The following is a 20509-nucleotide window of genomic DNA, read 5'->3' as shown; positions in this document are numbered from 1 at the left end:
ATATCCAGGGGTTTAGTCACGATATAAAATAAACTTTGGAAGAACTTTCAGTTCCTAGACATTTTCTTCTCCAATAAAAAACTACAGTAATCGCTGGTGGTTGGCAGCACTGTTCGATCTGGCATGGAATGACCCTAAGGTTAAATTAGGTATGGTTTGGTTTGGTTTAATTAGGTTATGCTAGTTTCTTATGTCTTCAGAGGTTCGTCCCTTTCGTATGCTCCATGACGCTCGGCGTCCGTTTTCCCGAATAGTTTATAGTTAATTTGTTTTTCGAAGTTGCCGTCGCGAACCTCGGCGTCTTTTTTTTCCAAGTTCCCTTCAGTGATATTCCGAAGCTCACGTGAACTGAATATACCGTCTTTTGACGACGTCAGGACGATTGGCGTCGTTTTTCCAACAACGTGTTAAAAGGTGTCCCATGCTCGGTGTGCGTCTTTTGAAATCGTTATTGAGGATGGACAATAGAACGTTTGGCAAATCTAGTATTTGTTCGTGTAATTTCAATGTGAACAAGAAACCCAAATAAAATTTTCAGAAAGGGTTAATTGCACAGCGAGTGTTATTTGACGTAAATAAATCATCTGCTCTGGCCTGTAGATAAGATAATGCCAGCGTAGTTTATTTTGGAGGGTCTGTGAAGCTTTGAAGGAGAGAAGATAAAGACGGAAAATTTAGCTAATAGAGCCCAGGACTATCCCCCGCTGGACCAGAGCCGAATGTTGGCAGGCTACTAGTTCGTATTCGTCTTGGGTCAGCTGTACGCTGTTTCACGGGCGGTCGCGAAGGAAGCTGCAATCCGCTTACCGTCTCTGGGAGAGCAGTCGACCTGAGGCTGATCAGAGTTTAAGCCGAGAGAGAGTACATCCATTCGGTCATAAAAAATTCAGGGGTAGACAATCCCTGCTCTGATTCGGGACTCACAGGCGTGACCAGCTAGCACCTGGTTTTGGGCACCACATAAACGGAGATTATGAAAGTTTTTAATTCGTAGGTTAAGTCGAATCTTCACAACGTTTCCATTGAAATTGAACAAAAATTACTTTTTTTATTTTGGGAATTTATCTATCTCACGTGTATTTTTTTTATGAAAGCTGTCCTTTTAATCATCACATTTATCCTCGGTTAAAACAACATCACACTAACGGCCCCTTAGAAGAATTTCATTCGACAGCTAACAGGTTTTACCCCTTCCAACTGCAGAAATGACTCTCTTACGAGCGAGAGAGCTTCTCCCTAAGTGGTGAGTGCCATTCCCATTTTCGTAGAAGAATATTGGCACAATTGTCTTCTATTATCCTCTTCTCATATTAACTTTCGTACGCCTGCTGAATCTAGTCAAAGTTATGCCATTTTTTTATATAAATTTCCGTGTACTGGTCCCAAAGGAATTGTCCTGAAGAGAAACCTGACATTTCAAATTCCAAGTCCTCTGACCATTTTTCGTTACGTTGCTTAGGTCGGAGGCCTTGTGCTCCGTTTTGTAAGATGGGGGAGTTGTCGGCCCTTTTCCCAACTCCGAAGTTGGTGGACCACCCCTTGTCGTCTGTACACGGATTAGATGTTAGGATGTCTGGGGGCTTTCTCTATCCGCAACCAGAAGACGCTCTGCGCTGTGGTAACGCAGAGTCGACTTAACGCTGGAAGGTAATAAGCATCTTTACGATTCAACCCCCCCCTCCCTCGGGCCCCTCGAACAATTCTGACTGAACGCACACAAGGCGAGCATGCACGTGCGGTTATTTGGAAATGTTGTAATCGGATTAAAGGAACGACTGAGTAAAACTACGAAATACTTCAGCAAGTAAGTTAGTGCTGGAGTCCAGATGGGGAGCATTTGATGTCGAAGTAAGTTAAGAAGTTTGTGTTCAGTTTTTTGGGAAGATATTTTTTTAAAAAAAACATGCCGATCCTTAAATGGTGTATGTATCCTCGAGTCTGTAAACGCCGGACAAAGGAGCCCACTTGAGCGCAGTCACCGCACAGAGACAAGGAGACAGGACGGACTTTCATCTTTCGCAGAGGAATTCGTCTGTAGTGTGTCTACCTGATAACTGCACTTGGATGACAAACAGACCACGACAAACGGCTCGGCCCACGCGGGATTACTGTACAAACCCAGTTCTGAGGCATTTAACAAAAAACTCGTCTGTTTCCAAGGGCTTAGATCAAAGGTCACGGCGCTAAAGCTCAGAGAGGTGGAGCTTTCAGCTCGATTGTTTCAGCCTAACAGAGAGATATATAAAATATTCTGGAAGGAGCTGAAGACAGACTGCTGGACGCGAATGTCTCCAGTCTCTTGTGTTTTTTTTATTTGCATCTGGTCAGTCGCATTTAAAGAATGACTAATATCTCTGTGGCATGTGATATTAAACGTGACCCGTTACGTAAGCAGTTCTCAGGTCAGACGCTCAGTTCAGTGCCCCAAAACATAATTTCCACCGAGGTTTCAGGAGACCTCCATGTAGCAGCGTGGAACAGAGAAGTCTCGGTCGTCTTGTGTGTGACGTAAACGGTGTGCCTTCTGGTACGTCACTAGGCGTTGGTATGATGAAAGGAACGGGGTGTACTCAGGTACTTGGTTGTTGTGGGCAGGGTGCTGGGATGCGTGAGCGAAGGAAGACGGAGTTGGCCACGGCCCTCTGGGTTGTGACGCCGTGCCACGGTTGTTGCCAACGGTTGACAGGATCTGAGGTTGGGTGTCGGAAGGACGACAGAACCGAGGCAGGGTTGCGAGAAGGGAGAGGATAAGCGACGGACTAACCCTTTAAAGCTCAGGGCATCTGAATTTCATTAAACGTGAGTAACATGTGTTTCAAATCGGGAACATCATTTAGACTAGTCCTGTATATCTGCCCGCTTCAGCAATTAATAATTGTTTGTTTTCTATTTGTGTGCTTCTTATCGTCTCACTGTAAACAGCGGTAATTTACTTAAAAAGCATTAAGAAGTTGAAATTTGCAATGGTGAAGAGCTGAGTTGTCTTTGTGGCACATTGCGATACGTGAACAAGGCCGGGCTTCAGAGGGCTAAAATGTGAAAAATGTCATTCCAAAAACCAGAACAAACGTTCCACACAACGCCCTCAGCTACATCTGGTTGACCCCGCCGTTTAGGCAGCGATTCCTGTAACTGCCCCTGGCAGTCCCGTCCCAGATGTTTCGTGTCTCTTGGCCATTCCATTTCAATCCCCATCCTGAGCCGTGTTTAGTGCAATATTTATTTTTCTAGAACGAGAGCCAAGGGTCATCTTCCATCTGTTTAGTTCAGTTTCTTGAACCTTGTACTCGTACAGCAGCTCCGGTACATCATAATTTTCTCACACACTAGTTTGACTATGGATCCGGTATACTTCAAGGACCTTACATGTGAAGACTGATCCGCTATTTTTAACGCGTCTGGTAAAGTTAGACCTTCAAAGAGCGATGCTACCGGCCGCAAGACCTTTGACCCTCGCCTGGGTACTCGGGTGGCCTAACCTCCAAGGCGTGTACTCTCAAGGGGATTAATTTACTTTTCCGGCTCGCTTTCCGCACTGACGGTTTCAAGACTGTGGACCTTTCGGATTACCGCCATCTTGTTGACATACTGCGGTGCTGGAGAAGGTGCCAATTACCTCTTCAGGCTGTAGGCTCAATTAGCGAGACGCGCATGGACGTTCTCTGAGTCATGAGATCCACTCTCCCTCAAGGCCATCATCATGTTAATTCTTAGGCACATGGTTTCTTTCATGATGCACTGCTGGGGGCGTGCGATGTTCAGGTGCCTTAGGCCTCGTAAATTTTTAGGTTCTCACGGCGATGAATACGAAGATGATTATCTTCTGGGTTGTAACGCCGTGTAGTGTGGTAGAAGGGTGTCAGTGTTTCAGAAATCCTAGCTACCTCCGTCATCAAGGCGATGAGGACTAACCCAGAGGACAGCCGGAGGGTCAGGACGACGCTCCGAGTAGGTTTGTCACAATCGTTGCACATGGCGTCCCGAAGCTCCTGCCTGCTTCATTAGAGTTTCATTCGGCGCAGTGGCAATAGTCGCGACGTTAAGCGTCGCTTTGCTAGCGTCGTGCCTTGTGACATCCCTGAGTTTTTTTTCGGCAGTTTTGGAAATCTGAGTCGTCGTACGCTCGGCGTCGATTTTCCGATGTTGTGTCGGATCGCATCTACCAGGTTAGTCTACGCTAAATATGTCTAATGTCGGTGTCGCGATGCTGCTTGTCGGTTTGCCAGCGTTGTGCCACGTAGCTTCACAAGGCTTTTCTTGGCTTGGTTTCGGCGTCGCGACGAGTGGTGGAACGACGCTCAACGTCAGTTTTACTGCGTCGTGCGTTGTAACTTTCCAGGCTTATGTTCGCTAATGATATCTTGTATCGGCGTAGTAACACCGAACGTCTTCAGCTCAGCGCTACGTTCTCGTGTCAGCGCTGGCGTTCGTCGGAATCCTTACTTTCCAACTAGATTTTTGCCTTCTGCTTACTGAAACCTTTCCTTACTTGGAGTACGCGTCGTCTATGGCAATCTAACAGGTTTTTTTAAGTAATATGTTTATGAATAACATATAATTTCCCCAAATTATTTCGCCGCTGTAGTTGGTTCACTCTACCGCGCATCTCCGGCTTGACTGTCTACATTTTCGAGTTCCTTTAGATGTAGCTACTTTATTTTGTAGTTACATATTGAGGACGATTATTAATTGCATGCATAAAGCCACTGGAGAGCTTTTATAGCAACTTTAGTAAGTATTTTGTAAGCATCAAGACGCTGTTATGTTAAAATCTAATAAACAGTGCGCTCCTGATGTTTCCCGTTCTCATTTAACGGAGAAGTCGAGCGACCTTACGTTTATAGTCACTAGAACAGACGACGAAGCTTATAAAAATTTCATGTAATTGAGAGTTAACCTGTGCAGTTAGTAGACTTGAGTTCTCATGTTCGTGTTTGTACGGCCAGAATTAAGCTCCTATACTTCCACACAGTAATTTTTTTATCTCTCCAGATCAGAGTAATTGATCCAAATGGGACTTCGAAGTACAGAACACTTTTTCGGGAGAGAAGTAAATAATTTATAGCAGCGAAGGGGTGATGCTGTGTGTGTGTGCAATGAACGGGCAGGGGCAGGCGATGTGGAGCCGTGGGTGAATTCTGAATCCAGTCACGAGTTTGGAAGTAATTACACTGGTAATCGCACAATTACAAGAACAGCGAGAAGGCTACAAGTGGGAAGCAGGGAAGGAAGGGAATCGGAAGGAGGCAACGGATGAACAAGACGTACTGATTTGTACATGAGCGCTGGGCCAACAGACCTCGCCGCTTCTCACCAACTCCGCTCACGTCTGTAGGAAGCTCGAAGGCACAGGAAGGAGGAGTTCTGTCGAGAGATTTCAGTCGGATTATGTGGCACATAATTCGACTAGTTTCTACGTGAAAGCAATGTGTTCTCATCGGCTGTGCATTATCAAGTTGCTAGTTCAATCACGGCTTTCCTTGAGTCTACTGTGCAGAGCAAATTGGCTTCAAAGTGTTGGCCGGACGACGAGGCTATCGATTCACTGTTGAAGGACTCAGACTTACGCAGCAGATGCAAGGACTGTCATGGTTAATAGGCTTACAGGATACATCTGTAAGAAAAAAGAATTGACAGTGGAACCACGGTTCCCTAGTTAACGTTGAATACCGCATACCTTTGCATCTTATCTCTACGTGACGTCATCCGCCGACAGCTTATCTACGTGTTGCGTCATGTACTCATCGCTCACTCTAGAACCGTTCTTTGTCACCAAATAATGGCCAAAACTCCTAAACCGTAAGAGTTATCTGAAATCTGTTTGAAAATTTGAAAAGCTCGTGTTTATTTACGCATTTCACTCGCAATTTGTCCCATCTAACTCTCACGCTTTAGACGTGGCAAGCGGTTGAAGTTGAGGAACGAGGGTATAGTTATTACGTGTTTTGGGTAATTATTTCAACAATTTATAGAATAAAGTAAACATCGTGTATTTACTCTTTAATTTACATATAGGTTTATATTCTCTGTCTTACATAGGTCTCGAGTTATTGGCTTTTGAAGAAGTTACACACCAACGTTACCTTACGTATTACAGTTTCCGTCGAGTGTACCGTAATTTTATGAACGTTATTCAACGTTAAAAGTCACGTGCCACCTTCAGGTTACCATCTAGCTGAGGGGTACTTCAGTGCCCTATGTGTCTCCAATTTGGCCTAGGTTATTTCCGTGTTCTTACTCTTGGCACTTGTCAGGAATGTTGTTACAACCGTCGGGTTTCTTATTAACTACCATGACGTGTTTCAGATTCTTCGGGTATTGTCTACCAATCCCCGAGAGTAGGGAGTACTGAGCTACATCTTGCAAACAGCTGAGAAAAACGAACTGGGTCACTGCATGTGATGATAATTCTAACAGAATCAAAGGAACAATACGCGAGATTCTGTTTCACAGACGGAAATTAACACGGAGAAATAGGACCGAACCATTAATAAGTAGCACAGTCGTATTTTTACTGAGCCCGTATGTAAAAGTGACGCTGTAATTATCAAGAACGATAAAGCGATATGCGTTTATTATTTCGTATTTATCATAAATATCTGGGGGGAAAAAAAATCTGCTCAGTTTTTCATTTTGAGAGACGCGGTCTCGATCCATTATAGTGGAAACTCACCTTCATATTTTCACTGAACAAACTGTAAGTTTTCGAAATCACATTAAATCCCTTGCTATTATTGAGTGAAATATTGTGCTCATTCAGGTAAAGCCACTGCATTTGAATTTATGATACTCCAATTTTCTCCCTGATGAAATAATATATTATGCAGCGGCTGGTGTATCGTGTGTGCATGACCATAATTGGACCCTGGTCGTTTGAACCAGTAGCGTATGATTTATACATAATTAGTATTTCGTGTAACAGAATTCTAATAAACAGGCACTCCCGTATTATCAACCCGGGAATCTCATAACATTCCCCCGCAAATAAATCTTTCGAGTTCGCTTCTCATCGCTGAATATTTTATTCGTTTCCGTTTATCTGGGCTCATGTTTCGATGGATCACGTTCAATTGCTGTTATCACAGCTGATCCTAACTGTCGATGTAAGTTCTGTAAGAACAGCGAGTGAGTTCTTTGGTGCATGCACGAATCAGCGTGATACTGAGCTACTTACAACGGCCAGTCAGTCTGCCGACTGTTTAATCATAAACCCTTGGCCGTGTAGGTACTTAAGGAAATATTAACCTCTTCTTACAGATTTCTTCCGTCGTGGGGTGACAATTTTACTGCGTGCGTATGGAAATGCGTAGGAAATCAATTGCAGCCACCAGCTGCCCGCAAATGGTGCTCTGTGTTACGCGCTGGCTGTCTGCAGCCTCAGGGTTGATCAGTGACTTCCCTGACAGATGTAAATCACTCGCGTGGCAGATATTGAATGGGTAACTGAAGCTAATTGCTCCTATGTGAGTGGGTAAATCGTTTGTGCTGCGATATTGTTTCACGCTGACTTCCAGTTTACAGCTGTTTTGAGGACGAATGGCCCAGCTCGAGCTGCAAACTGAACGACGCACTGTACCGATTTTAACATTAACGTTTGCCCTAAACTGCGACGGTCAGTGCATCACACACAGGGACCTTAGTAGGGAAGATGGCTGTCTTCTGGGTTGTAGCGCCGTGTAGTCTGGTAGAGGTCCTTGCTGCCTCCATCATCAGGGCCTGATGAGACATAATAACTTCCATCGACATGTCTCTAACGTTACGGATGAAGACCTAAGCGATCGTGTACTACAATAAGGAAGTGAATCCTAAATTACACGACGTGCAATTCCACAGTCTGTGAAAATGAAAACCAGAGTTCGTGGCAGTCTGGACAGGAAAACAAATCCTCCTTCACCTGCAGAGTGGTACTCCATTTCTAGGTTAATGTAGAAAGCGCACTCCACTTTTCCAGCACTTTTCTGAAATATGTTCATGCAAATTACAGCTTCAAAAATTATGTGTGTGGGTGGGGTGGGGGGTGGGGGGCACTTCACACACCGCATCCAGTTCTAAACGGCCGTCTCCTTTCGCCGACGCTCCCGCAAATAACCTAACAACGCAGCGTGCGTCTGTCAGATTTGTTGGTATCCCAGAGCTCACAAGTACATACATTTTCAAAAATGCTGTGCGTTCTATGGAGGTTCTGGGAATCACCGCTGATATGCGGGTAGCAAACAGCAGCCCCCTGTCCGCACTTACAATCTGTAGTGGACGTTATCTTGGTATCCCTGAAGGTCACAGGTTTGAGTCTCGTCTGGTAGATAATTCTTAGCTTCAATTGAATAAAAATTTACTTGGATATTATCCATCGTCTAGTAATAAAACGTAAAAAACGTAAAACGACGTTTCGGAGATGGGGCTCTATCTCCGTCTTCAGGTTCCTACTCAGTTGGGCCCACTAGATAGAGCTAATCCCTATTTTTATTCAATTGACTCTTCACCATCGTCAAGAAGTTTTAAATTCTTAGCCTGTTTATGTTTTGCTAGGCCTGTAAAATATTTTTTTTTCCTTTCAACTGTTTGTTACGTCGATGGTTCTGAACTTCGCAAGTTGAACTGTCAATATTTTCGTCTGCTGTTGTATATAATACGTCTATGCTGTTTGTTCTTGTCTGCGTTCCCCAAATTACATGGTTATGTCTATGTTGACAAATTCTATTCTAGATTGAGTTAGAACATAGTTTCTATTTTTCTCCTTATAATGGATTTCTTTATGGCAATCCATTTAGAGATCTCGGACCTCTCATGTCCTCTGTCTGCATTTTAAAGCCATAATAATACTGTCGTTTGTTGTAATGTTTTCTTATGCTTAGGTCTTGCTGATTTGATATCTGAACCTACCTCTTTCCAACTATCCCTGCTTAATACTACTTAAGCGAATCGACGTACATCGAATTTCCACTGGCTCGACTGAGTAAACATGCGAAAACACAGGGGAGGAATGATACTTTCTCTGAACGAGGTACAGTTTTATTCTGCAGCTTTTAATCAAGAATAACCAGAGCGAGCTGATATCGTGTGCGAATTACTTCTAACTTAGTTAAGTTGTCGCTGGGAGACTGTGTCATGGAGGATACAGGTGGAGGGTCATTCCCGATTCGTGATGGAAATACTGCAGCACTACAGAAGCCGTGGCCAAATTGCATGTTTCAGGGTGACAGCGAAATCGTACGACGTTGCAACACGAATGGAGAATCCCGGTCGAGCGAAGACAGCGCGGAACTAGCAGCGTAGCGGTGACCTAAGTCCTCGTGACAAGGGGGTGGAGTCCTCTTGTTGTCTTGGAGCGTGCTATTTATTTTGTGGAGCCATGGTGAGTGCTGGGGGTGTTGGACCAGGGGCACTAATAAGTGTTCAACAAGTTTTGGAAGGCGGAGCTACTCTTTGGAGTACGCTGACATCGGACCACACGTGTTCTTCCCGCCAGATGACGTTGGTCGCCGTTGCACAGAAATCGTCGAACGTGATCGACCAGGAACAAAATGTTTAACAATGTCCTTGGGACGTTGTTGAACTGATGTAAGTTTTGCTTTTGCGCTAGAAATGTCTTCAGCCACTGTTGAACACGTGTGGTCCGATGTCACTGATGCACTGTATGGTCCGACAATAACTTCTGTTCCAATTGTTATGCACGTATTCTGTTTTCCTGTGTGTTAGAAAGTTGCCGACGTTTCGGAGGTGTTTGCTGCCTCCATCATCAGGACGATCATCATAATCCTAATAATGGAGGCAGCAGGGACCTCTGAAACTTTGGCAAACTTCTACCAGACAACATGGTACAACAATCCAGAAGACAACTATCTTCAGGTCTAATTAATATTCGTAAATTTTATTTCAATCCATTTTCGATATGATTGCATTTAAGGAAGTAAACGAATGTTATGTCCTGAAATTTCTCTTCTGTGTTTAGTAATTGCAGGCAGTGAAGTATCTAAGTATCTGCATCAGTGATAAGGTCTGTCAATTTTAACCAGCAGTTAAATGAGTCTGAATACAGAGCATTGGAAATAAAAAATGCGTTTGTAATCATAGCGGAATAATTTCACAGTGATCAATGTCCTGGTTGCCAAGTGTTCATTATGAATTTTGCTTTTGATAGGCTACTGAATTATTTGAAGTGCTGTATCGTCGCCTCTCATTACTCGTACGATGTCTGTCTGTCTGTCTGTCTGTAACTGATCGGAGCCGGACAAATGCTGAGGACGCTCGGTCGTGGAAAGCAATTCCCGAAAAGCCAAGAGGACAGACAATTCTGCGATGCTGCTGGTAATGACGACGGTGAATAGCATTAATTAGTAGACCACTTGAGCTGCTCAATTAGTTCGGTCGGCTCGGAGCTTCGCAAGGACCGGAGATTCCGTGGCAATGGGGCGCTGCTTTGCTCGGATGGGCTTAGCCGTGGCATGGCGCACAGAAGGCGAGTGACGACTGAACGAAACTTGGTTAAACGCATTAACGAATGACTGACTGAATGAACGAAGAAGTGTTTGGTTGTGGGAATGAATGTTTGATGCAATGAATTAGTAAGGGAATGAGGTGGTAATTAACTGAATGTATTCAGGCTATGAACAAGTAGACAGATGGATGATTAATTCCATGAATGACAAAGTGTATTTAAACAAGCTAGGAAATGTGCACACAGAATAATATGTTTGGGGAATTTCCCAAGCTGAAATTCAGCGGGTGGACATTCGCCAAAATCTGACTTTCGCATTCAGAAATGAATGTAATATAATTCGTATGATGTGATCATTATTTCTCTCCGCGCTTCACTGAAAGTAAATGTATCTTCGAATTTTAGAAAAGCTATAAAATTTCATGAAAATTTATTCAGCCTTTCTCGAGAAATTTCATCAGTACAGACGGACGGAGTAATTTTAACGCGAGTTCACATTAATTAACTTATATCAGAAAACATTAGTGTTCATTTGCTGATGATGTACGGCTGAAATTTGTATACCGATCAATCTTGAATATTTTAACTACCCCAAAGGCCCCGTTACAAAAATGGGCTGCTAGATTAAACTCTGTTTGCTACACAAATTTATGTGGGCGCCTAGCAACGGACTGACCCGACATTCTGGGTCGTTGCAAGCATTGTTCCGAGGTAAATCATTTCGTTCCATAGATAGACCGGGTTACGTCTCCCTCGACACGTGAAAGTGGCGTCGAATGACCATCTGATGCAGGGGAATGTTTTCAACGTTTTTAAAAATATTCTTGCTTGATTATACCGAGAAAATCGCGAAAATTCCGTGTGGGCCGAGCACACCAACTGAGTGCAGATCAGCGTTGTTTGATCTCGTCTGTCACTGAACTCGTCGAGTGTCTCAACTTCAACGGTGCATGGATATGAATTATGAGTGTTTAAGGATTGGGAAGACGACGGTCGAAGCGTGTTTGAAGACACTTTAGACTGAAATACTGACATATACAACAGGAAGCTCACTCCGGAAACCGGTCGCGAGTTGACCTTGAACTTGGTGTCCGTGGTGTATGACATGAGACTTACCTGGACGACGTACTGAAAGCTGTGACACCGTGCAGACAAATGTAGGTCCCAGCACCACCCAGCGTCCTCGTGTTCCCTACTCACTCTATCTTCTGTTTTTTGTGATTCAACTTCGGGAGAGCACGTGTTAGTGAAGTGAGAGAGTGATTCACATACAACACGCCTTTCCATTAGGCAACCAGTAGCTCACGCCCACAACTGAAAGAACTTGTCCATTGCTGTATTCTCCTCTTCAGCGAATACTAAAATTGCGGTTTGAAACACGCCTTCCATGTTTCCTTACGTTGTAAGAACAAACGATTCACTTAGGATCTTGGGGTTTCTGTGACGATGCTGGACTGGTCAGTCCGAGGTTTCAAATTTATAGGGATGTAAAATGAATACTGTAGACGAAGATACGAAACGGGCTTCCATCTGTAGTTCAAGCTGGCCAGTCCGAGAACCTTCCATGGCGGTGCCGGCCGGTTCCGAACTCTGCGAGTCGAATTAAGATTGCAATTAAACTAACGGTCGCTAATTCTCATTAAGAGATGGATTCTCCGCGAGTTCGACGATTTCCTTCCGTCCCCGGCAGGACACGAGCTTTGCTAAGCGACAGTACTTAGTAATTAATTATAAAAATGGGAGCAGAAACTCTCTCTCTCCAAAATTACTTTATCTCCCGCGGATGTAATCCAGTTTTTTTTTATCGTTAAACACGTTTCGGCAGAATTTTTTAAACTTTCAATTCCGTTGTTATGTAACGTAGTAGCTGTCGATGAGAAGTTAATTTCACAGACTGTGGCGAAAACCAAACGAAACGTTAGTTCAAAGGAGAAATGTTAATACGACATCCGGCTCATAATTGACGAAGGTCGATTCTGAAACATTTTGTTCTGTGCATTGGGAACCCAGATGTAAAACAGGTTTCATTAGTCGAATGGGCTCATTACCATCTGGCAAGTGGAATGCAGGGATGGAACATTTTTGAATAAAGAAAAGAGATCAAGATGAAAAAGAAAGGAATGGAGTGGGAAACGAAAAGAAATAGTGGACGGTGGGAGACTGAGCGACACGGAACGCGGGTGGGTGGACGTAGTTTGCGATAGTATAAATGCAGTATTCCCAAAAATGTATTTTATCAGCGCCATTGCAAGGCTTCGTAAGTATAGTGAAGTGTAGTTCATGACGTATGTAATTCATTACTGTTATTGTCTTGTGTCTATTTGGTATTAATTTTTAAGTTTTCTACTTTACTTGTGCCTTATGGTTTTGTAATCTTATGAGTTCTTTTATTTTGAGTGTGGTGTGTTATTTTGTCGTGTCTTATTGTAACACCACTGCAACGGGTATAAACCCATTTGCAGTTAATAATAAATAAATAAATACAGGTAATCATTGTTCCCAAATCATTTGAAATTTGGAATTTAGACCGAAAAGTGTGTTGTTAGATCCTGTAAGGAGAAAGAACTGGGACGAACCTTAGACGGCCCTTGTAACTCCCGGTCTGGTTGATCCTTCAATTATTTGCGATGTTTTACGTAATTTGTTTTTGGAGCTCATTAATCGTTCTGTGAATTGTCTGTGGATAGAAGCTTCGGTGTTTCCGGTCCGCGAAACGCGTCCTCTGTAAGGCAGCTGCCGTCTCAGTCCGGGAAATGCACAAGCATTTCGAATGGTCGATGCTGATACATCCGCGTCCAGGACCAATGTGTTTCGGCAGGCCATTTGCATTTTGATTTTAATTTTCCGAATCTATCCGCTGCACTCCCAGTATTGTCTACTAAATGCTATGTTTGGCTCTGACCGTCAAATAATAATCATTTCTTCATCATTTTGCTGAAAACATTCTTCTGTAATGAATTGTGGGCTCTAAAACACGAATGTCGAACACTCTCACGTGCATGCCTTTGTTTAAAATATTTATCAGAACAATGCGTTGTCTAAAAAATATGACTGATAATAATTACAATGTTAGTCTTTAATGATTAAAGTTTTAGAGACCAATTCTGCCTCTAGAAAGAAGACTGGTTGTGCGTCCGACGCCTTGGCATGCGCTGTACGTGTGTCTGGAGGCCATAGATGGGACGCCCAGAATCGTGGGAACAATTTCTTCATCAGCAGAATCTCCGTTCCAACCTCTGGAAACCGCATTACACTTCACTAACTTCATTCCTGAAGAATTGAAGTTTCAAACTGTGGAACTACACGCACGGCTATCAGAATTCCCAGTGGCCTTTCAATCGCAGGACTTTCATGGCAAGAAGGAGGAGAGAAAGTTAGTGGAAAAGGTTTACACCTTTCGAGTAATGCATTTCTATTTCTTCTTCTTATTCTTCTTCTTCTTCCTTCCAACATCATTCGGGCGTGATTTAAACCATTTATCGGAATGCAGTTCTTCCTTAATCATTTGCTCGAAGACGTCTATTATTTTGGAACCATAGACGACTAATAACTCTGGAAGTGGCAGGCCCTCAGTGCTGCCCTCTTCACTGTAAAAAGTAAAACTTGAAATGATCTTGGTGTGAAAACATTGCACATTGCTCATTGAATTACTCACCTATGACGTTCTTCAAATACTCTTTACACTGCACTGTTAATTGTAACCATCAACGCAAAGGTATCTTAATTTATTTGGTGACGTAACAGTGTCGTATTCAAGCCACACGTTTTATAAAACTAGCAAATTGCGCCTACACTTTAAACACCAAAAACTACACGAAATGGAACTACTTACATAATCGATTTGTAAACACGTTCAGATTTAAATATTAAATTTAGAAATTTATTATCAAACTATTGTGTTATATTATGTGGCACAAATATATCCATTGGTTCTTATTATTCTTTATGCAAATGGACTCATTCTTTACGTGGAAATCACCCATTTGGTTAATTCTATTTTGTTGACAAGAGGTCTAATAATCTTTGGTACAACGATTATATAAATGTTACTGTATTAGTGTCTTATGACGTAGTCCCTGTTTTGCGGTGTTGCGTGTATGACGCCTTTCGAACCAGTTGTGGTGTGTGTCCACCATATCAGGACACGAATGTGATTCGAAATGTGTCGGTGTGTTCATTCACGGTTTCTTACGGCGCTGACTGCTGACGTGTGTTCCATTTGGGATTTGCGAATAATCTAGAGAATTCGGGTACGATTTTCGGCTCGTCCGTGGTCCAGAATGTCTCCACCCGTGTTTCAATTCTTGTAAACGTGACACCACTCCTCAGTGTTCATGTACGGGCCTTACTTTGTTGTTCGTAATAATACAACGCTGGCGGAAGGAATGCGTCAGTTGCTGTGGGCTTATGAAATGTTGAGTAGTGGTGAGAACTTGAACAACAAGCAACTCGTGTTGAATTAATTCTTGCCTGTGTGTTAAAAGGGCGTGCGAGTCATTCAAATTCCGTGAACATTGATGTTTCCATTAATGATTTTTCGGTTTAATTCTGACTTTAACGAGATTACACGGTCAGCGCCAAGCTCTGTGGCGTTAATGTGGACATTTTTATAAAATTGTTACAATGTTAGCGCAGCTGTATGAATGCATTGCGTGAAAAATATAGATCTATAATTGTTGATCATCTGGGATTTGAAACACACGTGGGAGATTTGTTATTCATTTATGCACTTTTCAGTGGCGCACTTAACACCTAAATAGAGGAATCGCCTTATGCACTTCATTTGTTTGGTAGCTGTGACTTGCAAACGTTTGAACTAGACACGTGAAATTCTTTCCAAAACAGTTTTTAAAAATATTTCTGTTTTCGGAATTAAATACGTAAGGATTTTTCTAATTTTCTAATTCATTCTTGATAGATGTTATGCGCTGGGTTTATCTACCACGAGAGTGGATCAGTTAGCTGTAGAGATTTAATTAATAATTTCTATTGGACTTGATATAACAAATGAAACTCGTACAGCGAACGTCTGTTGCTGTTTGGCACTGAACGTGTTTCGGTTTGTGTTGGAACGCCTTGGAGCACGATTCATCACTTGATATTGCAATTCGCCATATTATTTTGAAGGTGCAGGCGTTACTGTTGTAATCCCAAACTTGACAGGCAACTCCGGCAAGAAAGAAATCTCCTCTCTTGTAACGCGGTGTAACTTTTGTGCCCCACTCCAGACAACTTTCCAGCTCGAGACTTAATTTCGCTGTGGAGATCATGTAAGTGACGCTATTGCAATGGACGGTTGATTAGTACTGTATTAATCCGCTGTGTCAGTTGTTGAGGACGAGTTTCTGTTGGTTGGTTGGGTCGGACTTTTAAATGTCAACTTCTGTATCAAATCGTAACACAGAAAATGAAATAAAACTAAAATGGATGCAGGAGAGAATGGGGCATCTTGAAATAATGTACGGAACGAAAGGTGAGGATCCTCTAGGAAAGCGCACCATAGAGAATATCTGTTAGGCGGAGCTGCAGCTGTCAGTAGCAAATCGCTCTTCCGTCCCCGCCATGTGGCGCTCCCTAGTGGAGGAAACTGGAACTATACGTAGCTGAGTCTGACGAAGTGTAATCAAGGTAACCACGAGGGATGTTGTACATTTAAGGACGGTTCCCAAGGCAACGATGATAGCCATGGGAAATCAGAGATTTTTGAGTTGAATTATGCAGATGGACGGACAGACAGGGGCTATTTCATGCCAAATAACGCGTAATAATCCATGGAGTACGCTGACCTCAGAATTAATCTCATAAGGGCATGTATAACGTGTATAATTACATCGCATGTCAGCAACGCCGTCATGGAGACGAGTTCACTCGGTAGCCATGGGTTACGTGTACTGAAAGCTACGCTTATTTTTACGTGAGGTTGCCTTCATTTGTCTCCTACGTCGCTAATTCTCTGTGCTGAATTTCTGCTGTAATCTGATCGTGTAATGAGCCTTGGGAGTTCAGCTAGCCAATTATGCAATAACGAACGAAATTCCCGCCTGATTATCACAGTGAACCTGACAGTCGCTGCCGAATTGATTTCATGCACCAGTAATTAGGGACATCAAAGCAGCACGCGAGCTTGAAGTGCTTATATTATGTGGTCTTTAATATAATTGTCATTTTGGCATTAAAACTTGACAGACTCTACATAGAATACAAGCTGTTATCGTCACTCAGACTTCAATGCACGTAAGAGACTCTTCAGACCAGGCGCATACCGAACAAACGCTGACGTAAATGTAGCCTCGGTGTGCAATATGACGACAACGATACCAGCAGTGACAATTGACTGTCGCAGTGGTCACAGGCAGAAAGAGTGAGGGCGATATATCTGCCAGGAGATTTAAAATCATTAGACGAAATGCGTGGGACCCTGGATGATATCGCTGCTTTGCGCATGTCACATGTTCCCTTTGAAAGAGGAAAGCAGCTCGTCTGAGACCTCTCGTTATTATTTATTTTATTTATTTAGTGTTCTGTCTGACGACAGGTCCATATGAACAGGATTCTTCCATCCTTTTCTCGGACTGGGACCTGTTCATATACGTTCTTGGCAGATGATCCAGAAGTGGTTTGCCATTTCCTTCTTCTGTGTGTGAATGGAGTAATTGTTGGGATGGCACGGAGGAAAACTCCGTGTTGCCTAGACCACGGCCTTGCCCAACACAAGTTATAAATTCGGGCACCGCCGGGAATCGAACCCGAGACCCCAGGATTACAAGGCCAGCGTTCTAACCGCTAGATCACCGTGGCTCTCTCGTTATTACAAGTGTTACACATTTCGTGTACCGCAATGTTACGCGTATCTAGAATTTCAAAAAGACACAGTTGATGCATGATTTTCACGATAATGAATGTTGTGACCCCTGAAATCTGGTGTGGACCCACGAGACGCCGTGGCGTTTATATTTCCGTGCTCACTAGTGCATCAGGGACACGCGTTTTGCACACTTAACGACTCAGTAGGACGAATTAGCTCCATTAATGGTTAATTCAATTAATATCAATGCTGGACTCGTTTATTGAATTATTTCGTGCTGAATGTTCGTCTGTGATTTCGGTCTCACGCTTTTGCTAATAGAATTTCAGTCTCCAGAGCTTATGCAAAGGCTGTTTCTACTTGTGAAATCGTCAGAACGATGTTAGAATGCCTAAGATAATTAATTAGGATTTCAGATTACGATGCGTGATCCAGCACTTTCCTTGTGCTGTTTCCAGATATTTTAGCGTGAAAATATGGAAGCTCTGGGTGTGGGAAACGTTTGCTGCTCGGTTTTATTTATTTTTTTTAAAATAATTTAAAATACAAATTTGCATTGGAACTAACTTCTCACTAAGTATTATTAAGCAGGCCATTCAAGGAATATGATGTAGGGGACATGTAGAACGCATTCCAAAAGCGGAGTATCGAGCTGATAGCCAGGAAACGTCGAGAACATCTCCGAATTTTATAATGACTCGACTTCATCAATTTCATCCATTGACGCAGCGCTGTAAGATTCTCGAATTAGTAACCGATTACGAAATTGTGTGTGACATTTCAAGTCCTCACGTCGGTGACCCGACTAGCTGTCTTCAGGGTTGTTGCCCCGTGTAGTCTGCTAAAAATTTACCGACGTTTCAGACATGTCTGGTTTACCTTCGAAGGCATTTTCGACGAGTCCGCCACTGAATAGTCCTGTTTATGCAAGAGCACATAAGGAACAGATGCGATTCAGTCGGAACGACTAGTGCAGTCGTTCTGTAGGGCCACAAGTGGGTTTAGCGAGAGCGCCGAAGTTAAATTGAAAAGCCTGAAGTAAGCTCCCTCTATATGCAGCAATGCTCCGCCCTATTCGCCTTGCAAATGGTGGCCGATCGTTTTGCTTCCAAAATGTTGCGCTTAATATTCAAAGCACCGCTCGCCCGATCTGCCTGTATTACTATCTTGCTTCATTGTGGGCCTCATGGCTTCTCCAGGGTGCATTAAGCAACTTCTTTTGGTTTCATTCCGATTTCAAGGCAAAACGTTAATCACGCATAACTGTCCATTTTCGTATTTTTAAACGATTGAGGGCTAAATTTCTGGGTCGCTTTGAGAGCAATTCGAATGTAAATTCTTACAGACAATGAGAGACGTAGAAAAACGTGAATGCATACAGGCAATGGCTTTTGCGCCAGACGGTACTCAAGCCTAAAATAATTTCGAACATGTAACTAAATTGTTCTGCAGATTGTATCGAGAACTCCTTTGCGCATGTCGGCTAACGAGCCAGCTGAATTACTCAACTCCATTCTGACCAAATGAATCTAAGTATCTATCGATTTTAATATTATCCTTTCATCTTTACCTAGGTCTTCCAAATGGTCTCCTTTCAGGATTTCAAACCAAAATTCTGTCAATTTATCTCAAGTCGCCCATCGGCTTCTAACATTTGGGCCTACCCAGCTAAAACTTCTGGAACAGTTGTTAGATATTTACCTGGGCAAGAAATTCCGCGCTGCTATGAATACTTAATCGAACGTTCATCAACATCACAACAAAATCCTCCCACAAGACTTTATCTAACCGTAAGCCACTTCGTAGCAGTATCGAAGTAAAATTGGCTGAGATAACCTATTTTGTACGTGTTTCTCTCTTGGTGCGAACTGATGATGAGATGACGGGGTAAAGGAGACCCCCCCCCCCTTTCCAAGAGGGACAGACTGTCTTCACAAACTCTGCTGAAAATAGAATGAATATTTTACCTCGGGAATAAACATTGCATCCACTGTCAAGGTTAAGAATAAAAAGAGCTTTACAACTTCAACTTTATACGTCTTAATGGCATTTTTATTTACAACATGGCGGTTTAGCGAAAACAGTGGCCGAGGCGTATTTGAAAGCGCTGTCCAAAATGTAACTGGTGGAACTGAGTAAATCCGGCACCGTCCACGTAAGAAACAGTCACTTTGAGCACTTATCCGAGACGCCCATTCTTCCAGGTTGCTTGTTTTATAAGCATCGTATAATATGTAGACTTGAAAGTGCTGATGAAGTGTTTGTTGGCGCTCGGCTCGCGACGTAAGACAAAACAAACAAACGAGCGTCACTTTTTATGCAGACAGCACAAGGCTCGTGTCTCAGGTCCATTCACTGCGCAGTAAAAATGTATAATCCTACAAAAAAAAAAGCCACACACACACACACTATGTGAGATTATATCTGGAGCAGACAACGTCTTCCCTTTCAGAGAAAATATAAGGTTTCAGTGGGATAAACACCTTTTATATGCTGATTTTACGAATAATAGTTTCCACCTTACGCGAGAGAGAATACGAAAGAATAAGAAGAAGAAGAAGGAGACGGAGGCGTCCTTTCTTTCGCGTTGTTGTAGGAACCGCCCGCTAAGCGTCTCTGGCTGCTGTATCTGACAGATGCGAGCCAAACATATCCCGCCACGTTCTGTAGACCAACAAGACAGCAATAATTTAGTTTACGTGCAATGTCAAAACTTGCTGTCAGAGGGAAAAATACTTTTCTTACGTTTTGTTCTCTTTTCAATTCTCTTGTTCGTTTTTCTGTGCTGAGATAGACAAATATCTGCTGTCACATTAAAGTTACCAGCCACTAAAATGCTTCGTTCTCCAGCCTGTTTTGATGCGAGGACAAGAGTGCAATAAAGAACATACGATATTAAAGTGTTATATGTTTTGTTTATCCTTACTGAGAGAGTTACGTAGAAATTCCAGCTTCATTTCAAGTACACTGGTGTGTCACCTGCGACACGCCATATTGCGGTTCTGTGGTCCGTCTGGGAGCACATCTAACCTCTTTGCAGACACTTTTAGCCGGCTCTGGGGCCCACTCAGACCCCTACCCTTGGTTATCGGGCGTCTTTCTCCGGGTAAAAGCGGCCAAGGAAGGAAGCTGACATCTCATTACTATCAATTTCCGAGACGAAGAATTCGAGGAGCTGTACCTTCACAGCCCATACTACTTTATGGCGTAGTTCATAATTAAAGTACTTGTATGTACTCATCATCGTAAGTGTTTTGTTGAATGACAAC

General features: G+C 43.0%; 1 protein-coding gene across 5 annotated transcripts in view; it reads left to right on the top strand.

The window, feature by feature from the left end:
• Positions 1–20509, top strand: part of LOC110836352 (protein O-mannosyl-transferase TMTC2) — a 745449-nt gene that overhangs the window by 31935 nt on the left and 693005 nt on the right. For all 5 annotated transcript variants that reach the window (XM_087359005.1, XM_087359009.1, XM_087359004.1 and 2 more), the window contains 2 exons: positions 9193–9352; positions 13550–13808. The gene's annotated coding sequence lies outside the window, so the exon portion shown is untranslated. The remainder of the gene's footprint in view (positions 1–9192; positions 9353–13549; positions 13809–20509) is intronic.

This window comes from Zootermopsis nevadensis, unplaced genomic scaffold (genome assembly GCF_977971745.1).
Source record: "Zootermopsis nevadensis isolate Lab colony 2312 unplaced genomic scaffold, Znev_1.0 Znev_ptg000030l, whole genome shotgun sequence".
Lineage (NCBI taxonomy): Eukaryota > Metazoa > Arthropoda > Insecta > Blattodea > Termopsidae > Zootermopsis > Zootermopsis nevadensis.
The sequence above is the reverse complement of the archived record's forward strand: the minus strand, read 5'-3'. Positions and strand labels throughout refer to the sequence as shown.